This window comes from Pantherophis guttatus, chromosome 2, assembly GCF_059756535.1.
Source record: "Pantherophis guttatus breed Tessera chromosome 2, ASM5975653v1, whole genome shotgun sequence".
NCBI classification, from domain to species: Eukaryota; Metazoa; Chordata; class Lepidosauria; order Squamata; family Colubridae; genus Pantherophis; species Pantherophis guttatus.
The window spans coordinates 65,103,469-65,122,500 of record NC_142064.1 but is presented as its reverse complement, the minus strand read 5'-3'; the positions used below and the strand labels follow the sequence as shown (position 1 = coordinate 65,122,500).

The window sequence follows — 19,032 nt, the reverse complement described above, 5'->3', positions numbered from 1 at the left end:
GTGAAAAAAGGTCTGCTGATATTCAGTCACGTGAACCTATTTTAAAATTTGTTTAAAATGTCTGATTTCCCCCCCCCTCCCGTACTTGCTGATTCCCTCTGCTGTTTTATAGGTGATTTCTCTAGAGAATTCAGGGATTCTTGATAGAAAAATAGCCAGATTATAAAACGATAGGTGCAAGAGCTATGCATCCAAAGTTGAGACTCTGTGAATGGATCCTTTTGATTGAAGGATCCAATCTGGGTTGGTCACCAGGACCAGAGTTTTTGTCTTCCAAGCTTTCAGACTCGTGCTGGAGCCCATCTTCTCTGTAGCAGTGTGTGTGCTTTGGGCTGTTCTGTGTGTGTTATTTATATGGTGCCTGAGATAAGATAAGATCATATCTTGCTGAAGTTGGTGTTGGATGTTACTATATTGTATGTACCAAATATTCCATCTCATTTCTTGGACTGAAAAGATCCTAGTGGGTAGAACATCAAACATCAGTATTTCTTTCAGCCATACAATTGGATAGTACTGGAAATCAGTATTTCATATATTTTACTTTATTTTCTTATAGATGATACCAAGCTTGCACGAATTTCTAATGCTTTGGAAGATAGACTCAAGATCAGAAGGATCTTGGCAGACTTGAGCATTGGCCCCTAGCCAATAAAATGCAGTTCAGTGGTGAAAAAAGTAAGGTCCTGCACTTAGGCAGGAAAAACCAAATGCATAGGTACAGAAGAGACAGTCCCTGGCTCAACAACAATAACTGTGACAGGGACATAGATGTCCTAGTGGACCACCAATTAAATATGAGCCAGCAGTGTGCTGCAGCTGCCAAAAAAGCCAATGCAGTCCTAGACTGCATCAACAAGGGGAAGCATCACAATCACAAGAAGTGATAATATCACTTTTTACCACACTAGTGAGGCCATACTTGGTATACTCTGTACAGTTCTAGACATCACTATATAAAAATGATCCTGAGACAGTGGTGGGTTTCTACCGGTTGGCCCCAGTTCGGGTGAATTGGTAGTGGCGGTGGCGGGAGGCTCCACTCACCCGCCCAGACGTCATCACGGACACTCTGTGCATGCGCAGAAGGTTCTCAGTTCTGAACCAGTAGCGAAGGTAAGTGGAACCCACTACTGCCCTGAGACCCTAGAAAGTATGCAGAGAAAAGCAACAAAGATGATAATGATTCTGGAGGGTAAATCATTTGATGGAAACCAGGTATGTCTAGCTTATCAAAGAGAAGAATTGTGGGGGACTTGATAACTGTCTTGAAGGGCTGTCGCAGAGAAGAGGAGATTGACTTGTTCTCCAAAGCACCAGAGGGCAGGACAAGAAGTAATGGGTACAAGCTTGTTAAAGAGAGAGCCAACCTAGAAATAAAGGAGAAATTTTCTGACAGGGAGAACAATTAATCAGTGGAATAGCTTGCTTCCAAACATTGTGAGTGCTCCATCAAAAATAGGTTTTCAAAAATAGACTGGAAAATAATTCGACCGAGATGGTATAAGGCCGTGATGGCAAACCTATGGCATGCGTACCACAGGTGGCACACGTAGCCATATCAGTGGGCATGCAAGCTGAGCTTAGGCGTGCATGTGTGTGCCGGCCAGCTGATTTTTGGACCTTCTGGGCCAACCAGAAGTAGGAAAACAGGCTATTTCTTACCTCTGGAGGATCTCGGGGGGTGGGGGGTGGAGAAGGCCCATTTTTCTCTCTCATCTGGCTTCAGACCTCTCTGGGAGTCTGGGGAGGGTAAAAACGGCCTTCTCCACCCCCCCGGACATCCTCCGGAGGCCGAAAATGGCCGTTTGCCAATTTCCAGTCCCCGGAAGTTGGCAAATGGGCCATTTCTGGCATCTGGAGGACCTCCAGGGGCAGTAGGGAAGGCCGTTTTTACCCTCCCCAGACTCCTAGAAAGGCCCTGGAGGCTGGGGACAGCAAAAAATGGGCCTTCTGGTCCCACCGGAAGTTGGCAAATGGGCCATTTCTGGCATCCGGAGTGAGTGGCGAAGGCCATTTTTGCCCTCCCCAGACTCCTAGAGAGGCTCTGGAGCCAGGTAAGAGGAAAAACAGGCCTACCAGACCATCGCCAGCCAGGAGCGGGGAGAATGGCGGGGGCATGGTGCATAGAATTATGGGTGTGGGCATACACATGTGTGACACACACCCCTCTTCCCCTCCAGGCACGTGATGGCAAAAAGGTTAGTCATCACTGGTATAAGGCCTCCTGCCTTGAGCAGGGGATTAGACTAGAAGACCTCTGAGGTTCTTTTCAGTCTTTGATTCTATGTTCTAATGTGGTGTTCTAAGAGTTATGAGGAGGGGGCTAGGCCAAAGGTCTATCTTTGCTACTCTAAAATGGGCATGACATAGAGGGGCTATCTTATTTACAGAAGCTATGGCAATAAAGTTTCAAACTTACAATTTCAGTATAGAAAACTATGACTAGAATTAGTGAGGTATAAACTAGATTGGTTAAAGGGAAGGGAGAAGGGTTCGAAATTAGTTATGAAAAGGTCAGACAGTAAAGGATAGGTGAATTAGAATGGAAAGAACTGAGAATTAGAAGAATTCAAAGAATTAGAAAGAACTGAAAGTTGGTAACTGGGTTTTGTGGCAAAAAGAACAGATTTGCCTAAGGTGACTAGATGTCCCGCTTTTGGCGGGACAGTCCCGATTTTTAGCAATTTGTCCCACGTCCCGCAGCGTTTTAAAAAAGTCCCGATTTTTCATTCTGCCTCCTGAGTCCCGGCTGCCTCCTGAGTCCCAGTTGATGGCTAGAGGGGAAAAAAACTGTTTAAACTCTTGCCGCGGGGCTTCAAAGGGCCGCCCTACAGGTGATTAATGTAAAGAGTTCCTGGAGCAGATTTTTTTCCCCCTAGCTATGCTGAAAAAGCGAAAGCAAAAGCAGGGTCTTTGCTGCAACGTGACAAAATGAGGCAGAGAGAGATTTCTTTTTCTTTTTCTTTTTCCTCACCAAAAAAGGTAGGTGCAAAACTGCAAACAATGGGAAATTTAGGAGGAGAGTTCAAGATTTTAAAACACAAAAGAAAAAAGCTCTATTTAACTAGGGAATTGTAATAATTGAGATACTATTAATTGTATATTGTGTTGAAAGCAGAAATGGTTAAGTTGTGGTTTGGAGGAATATATGGGGAAATTATTTGGTTTATTATTATTGGTAAATATAATTAATTGATTTGTAAGAAATTGGATTGCATGGAAATAATTGGAATATTCATGTTCATATTGATTAATATACAAAAAAGATAGTTATATAACTAATTGTTTTATATTAAAATGTTGAATTTGTATTAAACAACTGTATTACATAATTAACCAATGTGAGGATGGATATAAAAATAGATGACAATGGGAAGGGGTATAATATAGAATAGAAGGGAAAAATTGAATTTGATTAAGATTAGAGATGAGGGTGAAGGGTAATATTGTTTTTTTAAAAAAAAAATAGATGAGGAATAAATATGGCAAAAAGGAAATATAGAAATTGTAAATTTAATTGAAATGACTAAACACTATTTAAATTTGTGAACCAGCCAAATATTCTGTTCAAAGAAAATACATTGTATGTTTGTATGTGTGTTTCTAATTATTGCTATTTATTCATATTTGTTCTCTTTTATTCTTTAAAGTTTAATAATTAATTCTTTATCTTAATATCTTTATATTTGTTTGGGGTTGGCTTTCTTCCCTTTCATCTTTTTTATTGTACAGCAATCTTTCTCCTCAAACCTACCACCTCTCTCTTTTCTTTCCTTCTTACTTTCTCTTCCCCCCCACCCTCTTCTTCTCCTCCCTACTTCCTCTTTCTTTCTCCTTCTCCTCCTCTCTTCCTCCCTCTCTTACCCTCACTCCTACTCTAATTTCCATTCCTTCATCCCTCTCTATTGCTGTAATCCTTTAATGCATATGGACTACTCAGAGGGCTGAAAAAGTTATTTTTGACTGGTCCTCACACTTTTGACCAGTCCTCGAACTTACGACTGTCCTCACATTTTACATTTTTGCCCTATCTTGTCATCATGGTGAAGAGAAGCAGTTGTGAAATGAGTGACATGGTTGTTAATAATGCTGCACAGGCATAAATGTGAGGATGGTCATAAGTGTGAGGACCAGTCAAAAGTGCAAGGACCTGTCAGAAATGACTTTTTTCAGCCCTCTGGTTAGTCCTTTTGTGCATATGGACTACTCAGAGAGCTAAAAAAGTTATTTTTGACTGGTCCTCGCACTTTTGACCAGCCCTCGAACTTACGACTGTCCTCACATTTTACGTTTTTTGCCCTATCTTATCACCATGGTGAAGAGAAGCAGTTGTGAAATGAGTGACATGGTTGTTAAGAATGCTGCACGGGCATAAATGTGAGGATGGTCATAAGTGTGAGGACCAGTCAAAAGTGCGAGGACCTGTCAGAAATGACTTTTTTCAGCCCTCTGAGTAGTCCCTATACACATAGCCATGGCCACCCGATCACATGACCAGCTAACCACGCCCACCCAGTCACATGACCTCCAAGCCACACCCACAAAATAAGCCACGCCCACAATGGTGTCCCTCTTTACCAATGTTAAAATCTGGTCACCTTAGATTTGCCACCATGAACTACCATTTTATCAGAGGAACCTGGCTGGAAAATGTCCTAGTTGCTGAAATGGCAGAAAAGTGCTACGAAACCATAATGATACTTCAGGAAGTCAACCCGTCTAACAGATCGAGATTTCAAGATCAGCCTTGAGCATGATATACCCATGATACAATGCCTTGCCCCAGTTTTATTCTTTATACATATACAAAGAACAGATAGATATATGGAGAAGGCTAAGAAGAGAGGGGTTTGGCTACAAGTAAAATTAAAAAGGGAGAAAATCTGTTATGTTGTCAAGGCAATCCAAGTGAACTCCCTTGTCTGGTTGCCACTGAAACAACACGTAGGAAACTAGGAATAAATGTAAAGTTTGTAATGCACTTAGGGATGAACATTGCTAGATTTTTTAAAAGGATATGCCAGGTATGCTCCAGAAGTTAATAACAAGGCAGCTGCTACAAAGGATGTGTTAGTTTCTTTTCCCATTTCCAAGGTTATTTCCCCCCCCCCAATATATTCCCTTAGAGCCATTTCACTCTTCTCAAACATGAGCCTCAAAATCCCCCAAAGGGATTTCTCTTGCTAGCTGTGGAGAAATGTCTTTAAATCTCTATACACAAATAAAGGTTACTGAATGGAAGAACAGCTGAAACCAAAGCAAAAGGGATAATGTTGAGAATGAAATATAGGTGACTTCAAAGGGATGAAGAAAGATTCCACTATCATTGTTCTGTTCTCCTGTCAGTCCTATCCTAGCCGAAAGCAATATAATTTTATTAGGCATTGTTCTAACATCAGATAGATTCTAAAGCGTGATACATCCTTGTTTATTTTTATATTTCTCTATATAAGGAAAAACAGAAGATGAGTTCCTGTTGGATCAGACCAAAGATCCTTGTAGTCTATTATTCGTTTGTCTTTCAAATGCTTATAGGAAAGCAGCACCTGAGGATAATATCTTCTTGTCTTTTTGAATGTCATTTTTAAAGAAATTTGGTATATGATACAGGTTAAAACAGGAAGCTTTTCAATATTTTGCCCTTCGCTAATTTGTATAATCCCTTGTGAAGCAATTCTGACTGGTGACTGTCAAAATTTACCTCATGAAATTATCTCACCAGTCTACCTGGGATACTGGCCATCTACTGCCAGATCATACTGAACAAATACGCCAACATATTTTTTTCTTAGCGTACTTGTTTGTAGTAACAGTAGTGTGTGCTTTCTTTTCTAGTGTTTGATCATCTTCATGTAAATTTAATTACGGTAGATAAAGTTCAAAATAGAAATCAAGAGTTGACTTTTATGTTATTTTTTTACATTGCACACACTTTCACAAACCCAAATTGCATATGTGTGTATGTATACTTATAACCTATCAACTGGCAAATAGATCTGTTTATCTGACCAATCAGATGCATCCTTCTTGTTTAAAATCAGGAGCTTTTTTATATAAAGCATAAGCTTTTATGAGATGAAGCCTTCCTACTAATAAAGTGTGTTAGTCACAGAAGGTGCCACCAGAGTGATATTACTCTTGAGCTATCATGCATGGGATTAGGTTGCACATGAGTATGCCTGACAATTTTATTGAACTATGGAGAAAAGGAACTTTAGTCATTGAATAACTAATGCTGGAAAGAGATCAGAAAACAGTTCTGCAAAGATGAGATGTAGCAAAACTGTTACATAGATCCAAGATGTGGTGTAATAATACACAATCACAGGAGACTATGTCCATGAAGACATTGGGTATTTTTTATCTTGAAAATAAATCATTTCTTTATTCATTTGATTTATATTTATCTATCATTTGGGAAGGGAGGAGGAGAAGTTAATGTATGTATTGTCATCTCTCTTTTTCTGGCAACAACAATCCTGTGAGGTTAGTTGGGTTGATAGAGTAAATAATGACTGGCTCAGTTACCCAATGACCTTCCATGGGTGAGGATGAACAACACTCTCAACCTTCCTGTTACTAATCCCTTAATACCTAATGTGGATTAATCTCTGATGGCCATCAGAGACCTATGACGGACATCTTTAAAATATTGGAGGGAATGTTCGCAGTGGAGGAAAATTGCTTTTGGTTTCTCAGGTGGGGGGGGAGAATCTGAATTAATGATTTCCAGTGCACAAGAATAGGAATTAAACCAATAACCAATATTATGAAGAGCTTTGTGGTATGAATTGTTTGATTGTGACACAGGTGGCTCAGTGGTGAAATCCAATTTTTTTTATTACCAGTTCTGTGGGCGTGGCTTGGTGGGCCACCCCACTCCAGGGGAAGGATATTGCAAAATCTCCATTCCCACTCACTCTGGGCCCAGCCAGAGGTGGTATTTGCTGGTTCTCCAAACTGCTCAAAATTTCCACTACCGGTTCTCCAGAACCTGTCAGAACCTGCTGGATTTCACCCATGAGGTGGCTTCAGAAATAGTCCTGTGCAGAAAACCTCATTCGATTTGATAAAAATTGTCAAAAATTCTTGATAACTGCAGCATGAGGCCCTTGTCCTTATATTATAATATAGCCAAAAGTGATGGCTTTCATTCTGCCCTTTTTCATGAAGTCTGTGGTTTCAATTAAATCTCAAGGGAATTTTTTTTTCTTCTGTTGTCGGCAATAGTGTTCTGGTGAGCAGTTGTAGAGATTGCCGTACAGGTTTCCTACCCTTAAACATGAAGAGCATGCCTATGGACATTTGAAGAGACAAAAATAGGTTTCAATCCTTGCTAAGTCATTTTACCTGTCATAGAAAATTTCATAACTAAGAAAAGTCATAAAGATGATGTAGCACACAAGAATTTAAATGGCATCATTAGATGTGCATCCATCTCTTTCTCAGCAGTTGTACAGAGTAAGAGAGATACACATTGGAGGCAGTTGGCAGAAAGATGTAAAAGCAGAGATAAACTAGATTGTTAAAAGCCCATTTGTGCATCTTTAATGTCACAACTGTGGAATGCATTCCTTCTCCTCTGGCCCTTCCCCTCATCTATATATGTTAGAATTATGATGATCAAGAATCTAATTAGAATTTCAGATGAAAGAACAAGGAAAGGATAGGGCGAAGGGAAGTTATACAATGCATTATAGCTAAGGTGTTTAGGAAAAGTGAAAAGCTGTAAATTAAAACACTTCCGTCGGCGTCTAAATAGACACTGTGTTAATTGTGTTAATGCAGTTAGCATACACATTTTTAATTATGTGTCTAGAAAGCACAGGTCTAAGTAACCCTGGGAAGAACTAATCAGAATTCAGTATCAATAAAGCTTCTACCAATTTGGTTTATATTTTAAAGGAAACATTGTGCCAATGAAAGCTTAGTATCAACTGATGGTTCTTTCAATAACCAGGTAGCAAATTTGAGATCACTGTTTTTTATTGAGGACCATGGCGCAGTCCTTTTAACTTCTCCATAATCCCAGTGTTGCCGTCCATTTGCTATTTCACTAAGGGCACAGGACTAATCATGGGTCTCTTTTTCTCAATTAAAAGTGGAAATAAACTCCAGTGAGATTTTTTTTTAACTAAACACATTTATGATTGCACAATAAAGCCACACTTGAATAAACATTCATACAGCTGGAACACATGAAATTTTCTTGGTTGATGGAATAGAAAGAGGATGTGCCCCCAAATATAAGAAACGTAAATTATTTTGTTGATGAGGCTCTGCACAAATTTGATTTAGAGAGTTGGTCTGACAAAAATTTAACTGAATCTCTAAATCAAACAAACTTTTTACATATAATTGGAAGATTAAAAAAAGATAATGTGAAATTAATTTTGCATTTATGTTTACATAAATTTGTTAAAATAATATTTTAAAATAGAACAGTATAATTAAATATTACATAATATAAATGTGTAATATAAATTTATTAAAATTTACAAATACAAAGGTAAAAAAACTATTACAAAGAAAAAAATAAAAAATAATGGCTGAGGAATTCTGGGAGTTGAAGTCCAGAAGTCTTAAAGTTGCCAAGGTTGGAGACTCCTGGCCTATAGGATAGAATTATGGAGTCTCAACGTTTCTCTTCTAGAAGCCCTCTGAGCTTACATCTTATCATTGTATTCATCTTTGGACTAGTGAAAAGGTGCTTTTTACTGCCATCACCTATCGTCCAGGAGATGCTTTGGATTGTTCTAGTATATGAGAGAGTCAGGACTCTCATAACCCATGTTACTTTTCTGCTTATTAATATGTCAAAATGAAAAAAAAGTAAAATAATTTATATAAGGTAACTATCTGGATGTATATGTAGAGCTGTGGGAAATAGAAAAAGTCCAGTCTCACAAGAGATAAACAAAATGAAATTTCATTATAAAAAAAAAAAAAGAAAAATGTATGAAAGTCCTTTTTTCTTAATGAAAATGCTTTGCATTAAAATGCAAATATTCAATGTTGGAAAAAAAGATAAATTAAACAATTTCTCATAGGCAGAAAAAAACTTGATAATTTAGATAAAAGAGAAAAAACTGAAAGGAAATACTGTGCTCCATAAAGACCACAAGATGGTACTGGTCAGCTGCAAATTGATATTCTCTGATACAGTTTCGGAAGTGATACTGAGTGGAGAGAACTTCAAATATTGCTAAAGATTACAAAATATTTCTAAGAAAAATGCTACATTAATAAACACACCTGAGACTGGTCAAAAGAAATTATGGTTATCCCCAATTTTAACTTGATTAGAATGTGGCCATTTATGCCATAATATTTCAATTTTGATTTTGTGATAATCATCAATTGTCTGACTTTTATTCTACTATCCCCTGGTATTGCCACATCAATTATCCACACTTTCTTCTGTTCAATCACAGTTAAATCTGATGTGCTTTGACTCAAGACTTTATCAGTTTATATTGGGAAATTCTACAGTATTATAACCTGTTTCTTTTCAAGTACTTTGTCAACTATGTGTTCCACCCATGTTTTGTTATTGGCACATGGTAATTCTTACAGATGTTCCAGTGAATAGTTTTGATGACTGTGTTATGTTATTCCTTATAATCAGTTTGTTCACTCTTGCATGAGCTGATTATATGAACCATTATTTCTTCTTCATTTTTGCTCAATCTGCACTTTGAATCAGTTTCAGTTCTGGCCTTGACTGCAATAGTACAAGTAGCTTGTTCCTGAGCAGCCAAAATCAAGCCTTCAGTTTCTTTGTTTAATGTTTCAGTGTAAGTTATTGCCAGGTTTTATCTTTATACACTCCCTGTTGATCTTTCGTAGAAAGATTGTCTTTTGTAGATCATGTAATGCTTTCCCCTGCCAGTCTTGCCAGTTCACATTTTTATTATGTTATTTCAATATTTCAAAACAATATGTTTTGTTTCCTGTATATTCAATAAGTTCCAATTTTTAACTTGAATCAATGCTTGTTCTTGGCTATCTTTTACATAATCAGCTAATGCATCCTTTTCTTCTTTGACAGTTTGTTTAACTTGAAGTAAATCTCTGCCTCCATTTCTACAGGACAATTTATAATCTACCAATATCCTTATGGGGATATAATGTATAATGAATAGTCATCAGTTTTCTTGGTTTTCAATCAAAACTGTCCAGTTCAGTTTGACTCCAGATAATAATTCTAATGGTGTCTTGGAATAGACAAATGTTGTTGTTTGATGGTGTTAAAGGTATAGTTGCAGGATATAATATGTTCCATTTAAGGGTTCCTTTTGCAATTGACTGGTGGTGATTTTGTCAATGTTTCAGATGCTTGAGTCAGCTAAATAACATTTCTTCCAATATATATGCAGCTGTTGGTCCTGGTTGCTCAGTCAATAGTTTAGAGTCCTGTCATCCATTTGTCACCAGATATCCAAGACCTAGGGTGGTCCTTGTTGACCCAGATGATGACTGATCCAGTACGGATGTCTATAAATTACATTTTACCATATTATTTAGAATAGAATAGAATAAGCTGGAAGGGATCTTGGAGGTCTTCTAGTCCAGCCCCCTGCTCAACCAGGAGAACCTATACCAATTTAGATAAGGGACCATTTAGACTCTTCTTAAAAACATGCAGTGATGGAGTGCCACCAATTTCTGGATGCAAGTTGTTCCACTGGATAATTGTCCTCACTGTTAAGAAGTTTCTGCTTAATTCCAGGTTGCTTCTGTCTTTGATTAGTTTCCAACCATTGTTTCTTGTCCTGCCCTCTGGTGCTTATAATTTGATCCTCTCTTTTTTGTGGCAGCCCCTCAAATATTGGAATATTGCAATCATGTCATCCCTAATTCTTCTTTTCTTAAGACTAGCCAAACCAAAATCCAGGTCTTTGATCATCTTAATTGTTCTTCTCTGAACTCTTTCCAAAGTCTCAACATCTTTTTTGTAGTATGGTGACCAAAATTGGTTGCAGTATTCCAGGTGTATTTTATAAAGTGATACTAGTACTTCACGTAATCTTGATTCTATACCTTTGTTTATACAACCCAGGATTTTATTATCTTTTTTGGCTGCTGCTGCACACTGCTGTCTTATATTCAAGTGATCATCCACTAGGGCTCCAAGGTCCCTCTCACAGTTACTGTTTTTGAGCCAGGTCTCACCTAATCTGTACTTATACTAGTGGTGGGTTGCCCCTGGTTCGCACCGGTTCTATAGAACTGGTAGTAAAACCGGCGGGAGGCTCCGCCCACCGACACCGACATCATCAAAATGCTTCTGCGTGCAGCCCCATTGCAAACCGGTAGTAAAGGTAAGTAGAACCCACCTCTGACTTATACCTTTGATTTTCCCTGCCTAAATGTAAAACTTTGCTTTGTCCACATTGAAATTCATTTTGTTGAATAGGGCCCATTGTTCAAGTTTGTCAAGATTTTTTTGGATCCTGAGCTTGTCATTTGGGATGTTGAAGATTCCTGCCAGTTTAGTGTCATCTGCAAATTTGATGAGTTCCCTTTTTATTCCCTCATCTAAGTCGTTTATGAAGATATTGAAGAGTAATGCAATTTATGTAATTTAGTAATTTAGGTGAGAGATACTCTTCATCAGCCTCCTCTGATGAAGCCTATCCAGTATGGTTGAACCTCTGATATAGCTCTCATTCTCCTTGGAGCAAGCAATCCCCACAATCATGTTAAGGTAATGTCTTCCTGGGGGATTATTATTATTTTGTGGTTTATTCACATGCTTCTCTGATTGTCTGAATAGACATCTTGTTTTTGAGCTGATTTTAATCATATCTAAATTACCTTTTCTTAAAGATCTATGACAATGTTAATAGCCCCGTGGCTGAATTATTCTAGTACTGCTTTGAGACTGTGTACAAGTAAAAATTGATAGTGAATGCTAAGCTGTTGCATTCTTAAATGTGCTAAGTAGAAAAACAAGCCATGAGCTGTTTCTCAGTAAGTTAAACATAGCAAGCAAAATTATTCTGTTTTGTTTTGGGTACTTAGCACAAATCCCTTAATAATGTGTTTGAGTGCTAAAATCATTAATACATGCGCAATTCCCCGAGATGGGCTTGATTAAGTCATATGTGTATCTTCTAATTAAAAAAAAAATGACATTAGGCAAATGAGTGGCATTTCTAAGAAGAAAATTCAAGGATGATTCGCCTCCTCCCATCTCAGTTTAGTCGTTTGCAAAGCTTCCCTTTTCATCACAAAACATATTGGTGAATATAACTGCCAAAGGGCAGATATAGTATTTCTGCAAAGCCTCACATTCTGTGCCTCCTTAAAAACATTTCAATATTCATTTGCTAATTTGCAGCTTCATTGCTAATCAGGTGGTTGGTTGCCTGACTAATCCAGACAGTTAGGATGTGAAGGGCAGCTGGTGCTCTTATGTAAGTACAGAGACACGGCGAAATGGGGCTAATATAAATCAACTTCTAGAGAGCTCAAAACAAAGTCTTAGAATGAGCGTCTTTTTTCTCCCAGCTTTCTTTCTCTGCCTTTGTTAAGATAATATGGTATAATTTGGGAGTCAAATCCAAACTGTTTACTTTATGATCCTGGAGAATGCACTTGTTTTCATTAAGAGCAGTTTTGGACACAACACAGATGCCATCAAACAGAACAGGAAGTACAGTACATCACATTTCCTGTCTCCATTGCTTTTCTCTCTAATCCCAAACATAACATTTGGAATTCTTACATTAAGGGTGATCTAAGGATTATAGATACCAGCCACAGGGGCAAGTTGTGGATTTCTTCTTCCAAGCAGTTGATTTGTAATAATAAGATAAAGTCATAAGATGAAAATGTGAGGCACTTAACTTGAATACTCTGCATTGTCCACATAATTACTATATCAGAAGAAGCTATTTGAATCGGTTGCCAGACATCCTACAGATCATGATGAAATAACCCTGCTTGCAATATTAATTATGAACTAGGTTTTGGCTGTAGATGAAGAAGAAAGCGGCCTTGTGCTCCAGGTCATGGATGGCATAATTCAATGCAGGGCCAATTGAGATTTCCAAAGAGGAATTTAATGAAGGCAAGGATAGGCCATTCCGCAGGCAAACAATCTGGTATTTATTTGAAAGTGACAAAGCGGCACAGCTGGAGATGTGAACAAGAGTATGGTGCAAAGTAACAAAGAGATGGTCACTCAGTGGCCAGCAAAAAGGTTAAGAAGTTGGGGACCAAGCAGTCACAATTAGGTATTAAGATTTGGGAAGCATGTTAAAACGAGGGACAGAATGGACTTGTGCAGTGGTGGGATTCAAGTAATTTAACAACTGGTTCTCTGCCCTAATGGTTTCTTCCAACAACCAGTTTGCCAAACTGCTCAGAAAGTTAACAATTGGGTTCTACCGAAGTGGTGCAAACTGGCTGAATCCCACCACTGGACTTGTATCCATTTAAGAAGACAGAAGTAACCTCCATTCAAGGGTATGCCATAATAATACCTATGCAAATCATGATCTATATCAGGAGTGTCAAACTCACGTCTTCATGGTGGTGTCACGTGACGTATCGGGACTTTTTTCCCCTTCCCTAAACCGGGCGTGGGCGTGACCAGCGCATGACGCATCCGGCCCGTGGGTCAGGAGTTTGACAGCCCTGTTCTAGATCAATAGTTGGGTGCAAATTAACCAAATTGATTTCCTAAGTAGAAATCATTTTCAATATGTTGCTAGTAACATCTATCACTCAGAATAAATGAGGCAGTACCAATCACAGGATATTTTTTAAAAAAAAAAAAAAGACTAATGCCTGCCCTGCAAACTGCTAAACAGATGTAGCAGGAGCCCGTTTTTCTGCTGAAAGACACACTTGAGTTTAATTGGAGTGGTTAACAAGCAGTTGGAGTCAAAACTAGAGATTATTAACATCTGCTTTATACTGTTTGGCTGAGCTAGAGTTTGGCTTGTTTGTGAAGTTTGTTGAAAGTGGAGAAGATATAGAGGGAGCAGTCTGCATTCCTGGATCTGAACTCTGGCTCCCTTCTTTACCAGAGGTGGAGGTTTGACTCAACTCCCCATGGGCTTCCAGGCTTGTCTGAAGGTGATTATGAGGCTGGTCTCTCCATTCCACCCTTAACCCCCCCACCACCCCTCCTTTGCTCCCAGATCATTGAAAGCAGGCAAGCAGCTTCCTGTAAGCGTGAAAGATCATTACCTCAGTAGCTTGGCTCAAGGCACCCATCTGTCTCGACTTCAAAGAGATTGTGATAATATTTACTTCATAATGCCTCACAGATAAACAGGCTGATTAGCAAGGGTGGGAATGCTAACTATCATCCCTGTGGCAAGAGATAAGGGGCCTGGCTTGGGATTTCTTTGAACTAATGTTCTATCATTGCTTAGAGATCATTCTTGTTGTCCAGCCAACTTGTTTGTTGGAAATGGTTTCCTCCTTAATTGTGGGATCATTATTACGTACCCAGTGAACCTGAAAAGCAAGAAGTGTCAAGCCAGGGAAGAAAGCCACACTTTTCAAGCTGCTTAACTTGAAGTAGTCTCACTGAAGTGGTTTGAGGTTGCTGCGCAACCCAACATTAAAAACAGAGGGAGGGACGCAGTCAAATGAAGTTGCCATCATGAAAAGTATGGCTGGGAAAGGAAAGGGCCCAAACCAGACACCCCCCCCCCCCTATTTATAGCACAGATCTTGACTAATGCAAAATCAAAGAAGAGCACTTATTTGTAAATATATCTTCATATAAATTGCAGCAGGAACGTTTCCTAAATATGTTATGAAATACTGGCTGCTTCTGTTCGGTTCTATTTCCAGAAGAAAAAGAACCGAAAAGTAGCTTTGAAAGCAAACCAAACAACTGATTACAGAAAGAAAAGAATATTATATTATGACAAAAGATTTAATCTCAATCTTTGGCTGAGGGGAACGCTGAAAGGAGAGAGAAAATCCCAGGCATTAATTGCAATGAACTTCATATAGATATAAAGTAAAGGTAAAGGTTCCCCTCACACATATGTGCTAATCGTTCCCAACTCTAGGGGGCAGTGCTCATCTCCGTTTCAAGGCCGAAGAGCCAGCACTGTCCGAAGACGTCTTTGCGGTCATGTGGCCAGTATGACTAAATGCCAAAGGTACACGGAATGCTGTTGCTTTCTCACCAAAGGTGGTCCCTATTTTTCTACTTGCATTTTTTATGTGCTTTCAGACTGCTAGGTTGGCAGAAGCTGGGACAAGTAACGGGAGCTCACCCCATTAACATGGCACTAGGGATTCAAACCGCTGAACTGCCGACCTTTCGATTGACAAGCTCAGCGTCTTAGCCACTGAGCCATCGTGTCCCTAATTTATATAGATATAATGTAACCCAAATTCTTATCTCATGGTTAAGATAATACAAAACAAAAACAAAAACCACCAGATGAAGTATGAATTTAAACAGATGATTAGAGAACTGTATTCACATCTTGAAGAATTTATTATGAGCTCCTGATACCATAACATGCTGATAGTAGTGAAGCTTCCTTTTTGTTGTTGTCCTAGTTGTTTGTTTCTGAAATTGTGGCATTGGAAGAATTTTGTAATCCATCCACTGCCTAGGGTAAAACTCTTTATACCATCTCAGACAAACAGCTTTCTAATCTTTGCTCAAAAACCTCTACGGATAGAACACCCATAATTCCAAGAAATTCTACAGTAGTACCTCTTGGTCAAGAAATTCTTCATTATTTTGAGTTGGGATCTCCTCCTTAATTGTGGGATCACTATTATGTATCCAGTGAACCTGAAAAGCAAGAAGTGTCAAGCCAGGGAAGAAAGCCAGGGAAGAAAGCCACACTCCTTCTGTAAATTGTCCAGCCATTGGTGCTAATCCTACTCTTGGGAGAAGAATACATCCATACCTTCTTCCCTGTGATACCTTTCAAAAATTGCAAGACTGCTATCTCTTCCTCCCTTATGCTTCTCTTCCTTAGGGTGAGTATGCCATGTTCCTTCAATCATTCAGCATTTAATTTAGCATCCAAATCCCTTACCCTCTTTATCACTCTTCTCAGCCTCCTTCTTGTGTACAGAATTAAATGCCGTCTGACCAGTAAAAACATAGAGCAAAACTATCACTTCCCATGCTGTTGATACTGTACCTTTGTTGATGCTGCCCAAGGTTGCATTCACACTTTTGGCAGTTGCAGCACACTGCTGGCTCAAGTTCAATTTGTGGTTTACCAGAACACTCAAATCTTCCTCAGAAGTATTATTGTCAAGCCAGTTACCACCTATTTTGTACTTGAGAATCAGTTGTTTTTTTCTAAGTGTAGTATCTTATATATCTCACCACTGAACTACTTGTTGGATACGATCCAATCTCAAGATCCTTTTGAACCTTGAACCTGCAATTTCTCTTCCCAGCAAATTTGACGAGGAGCCCTTATGTCTTGTCATCTACCTCATTTATGAACATGGTTTTTTTCTTTTTCTTTTCTTTTTCTTTTCTTTTTCTTTTCTTTTTCTTTTCTTTTTCTTTTATTTTTATTCTGGACCAGATGGTTTACTGCAATGCTTAAAATTACTCTAATTTTGGGCAATATAGATAGAGAGGGTCTCTTTAATAATACACATCAGAAATTTGGACAGTTTTCATTCATGGATTTATACTAAAGGCAAATATAGTCATTTTTCATGATTTACTGAACTGCATCTGCTTCTGCAACTCACAGACAGCAATACAACAAGGGAGGTCCAACAATAAGAACTTATTTGTGTGAAATTTCCTTAGGTTTCCTCATTTTATATCCAAGGTAGAACACTAGAAGGCTTCCATATATAAGGATCACATAATTTCTTCTGCCTATTATTGTGTAGCTATTGAAGTATTTCTTAAATCCTGTAAATTGGTGTTGTGTTCCAGAATCGTGTCCTCCCATTATTGCTTGATCGCATTTTCTATCCACTGATGCCTCTTGCTCTAGGTATGAACAACTCAATGCCCTTCATGTACAAAATGGAGTCATTCAATTGACCAACCTTTCCTAATCATTTATGAACATGTTGAAGGGCACTGAGTCCAGGGCAGAACCACTGCATGCCACCCTTCATGTAAACATAAACCCATTATGTGAACGAATTTCACATAATGGATATGGTTGCTCAACCAATTTTGAATCCATTTGATAATGGGACCATCCATCCCACACTGATCCATTTCATCATGGAAGAGGTTGCAGTCAATGTTATCAAATCCCTTACTGAAGTATCAATACACACATCCACAGCTTTCCTTTGACCTACTAATCTAAGCACTGTGTTTTTAAAAAGTTCCAGATTTCCTGGCCAAGTCTTAAAAATAAATTCCAAAAATTGCTAAACTCATTTTCTAGTCTAGGACTTACAAAGGCTTTGTAGCTATTTAAGTTTGAGAAAACATCTTTATCGTAAATAAGAATATAGTCAAACAAGATAGTTGATTATTCACTTCCAGTGTAAAGTTCTAAGTGTCTTTTTATAAGTGTGGTTCTTCAAACTCACTGTTTTTTTCCTGCCCTTTCATGAGTTAATGAGATCTTTGGTGATCTTGAAGATGACTTGAATGACTGCCAAACTATTCACTCTGGCCTGAAAACCTCAGACTCCTTACTGACTTCTCAAAGATGGTGGAAAGTTGAATTGTGACATATCAGATTCAGAACTTTAAATTGTTTAGCATATAAATTACATGATTATTACCTAATCCAAATGACTATGCAAGATTCTATCAAGCAGAATTGTTACCTTGAATTTCTCCCACATTAATTACATGTCCAGGTGAAAACCAAAAAGTTATATCTTATTAATTATATTTGATTTAGTGCAGCATGATTTTAAATTATTCAAAATTTGTTCTTCGGATGAAATAAACCATATATTCTACTGAAGAAGAAATAGTCACAAAAAGGTAGGTTTTCATGCAAGGCAAACAGGAATTCCACCGTATTCAACCACTTATTCAGAAACTGGTAAAGGACAGAGGAACCTAAATAGCAAATGAGGCAAAAGCAAGTGGATGGACATTGGCCATATTTGGAGAAGTTCCAAAATTGCTGAAAAACTATACCAATAAAGCATGGATGACCAATCTTTTCATTCCCAAGGCCACATCTGGTGCCAGTTCTTGTTATGTTATGTTATGTTATGTTATGTTATGCTAATTTTATTTATATACCGCCCTTCTCCCGAAGGACTCGGGGCGGTGTACAGCCAATTTAAAAACATAAATATACAGACATCATCATTAAAAGTAATTAAAATCAATTAAACAGTTTCAGCCAAAATTTAAAACCCCCAAGTTAAAACTCCAATTTAAAAACCACTTAAATAGACAGCCCTGCCTGTCGGAACAGTAGGGTCTTGAGGGCACAGCGAAAAACCCGGAGGTCAGAGATTGTACGTATTTCCGGGGGCAGTTTGTTCCAAAGGGCAGGAGCTCCCACTGAGAAGGCTCTCCTCCTGGGTGTCGCCAGCTGGCATAATTTGGCCGATGGCACCCTGAGGAGTCCCTCTCTGTGGGAGCGAACTGGTCGGTGGGAGGCTGTTGGTGGCAGAAGGCGGTCCCATAAATACCCTGGTCCTATGCCATGGAGCGCTTTAAAGGTGGTAACCAACACCTTGAATTGCACCCGGAAGACCAATGGGAGCCAGTGCAGCTCGCGCAGGAGGGGTGTTACATGGGCGCAATGAGTTGCGCCCATAACCATCCACGCAGCCGCATTCTGGACCAGTTGGAGCCTCCAAATGCTCTTCAGGGGGAGACCCATGTAGAGAGCATTACAGTAGTCCAGCCAGGAGGTGAAAAGGGTGTCAGTGACCGTGCGTAGGGCATCCTGGTTTAGAAAGGGATGCAATTGGCGGATCAGGCGAACCTGATAAAAAGCCCCCCTGGCCACGGCCGTCATGTGCTCTTCTAAAGACAGCTGTGCATCCAGGAGGATGCCCAGATTGCGAGCCCTCTCTGTGGGGGGCAAAGATTCACCCCCAATAGTCAATGATGGCACC

At 39.0% G+C, this 19,032-nt stretch overlaps 1 long non-coding RNA gene and 1 pseudogene across 1 annotated transcript in view; both read right to left on the bottom strand.

Annotated features, from left to right (window-relative positions):
• Window positions 1–17,634, bottom strand: part of LOC117661413 (uncharacterized) — a 19,095-nt gene extending 1,461 nt beyond the window's left edge. Inside the window, exon 1 of the long non-coding RNA XR_004589995.2 lies at window positions 17,530–17,634. This is a non-coding gene — a long non-coding RNA (uncharacterized LOC117661413). The remainder of the gene's footprint in view (window positions 1–17,529) is intronic.
• LOC148115139 (ATP synthase F(0) complex subunit k, mitochondrial pseudogene) lies at window positions 16,674–16,975 on the bottom strand (annotated as a pseudogene).
• Window positions 17,635–19,032: the final 1,398 nt, after the last annotated feature.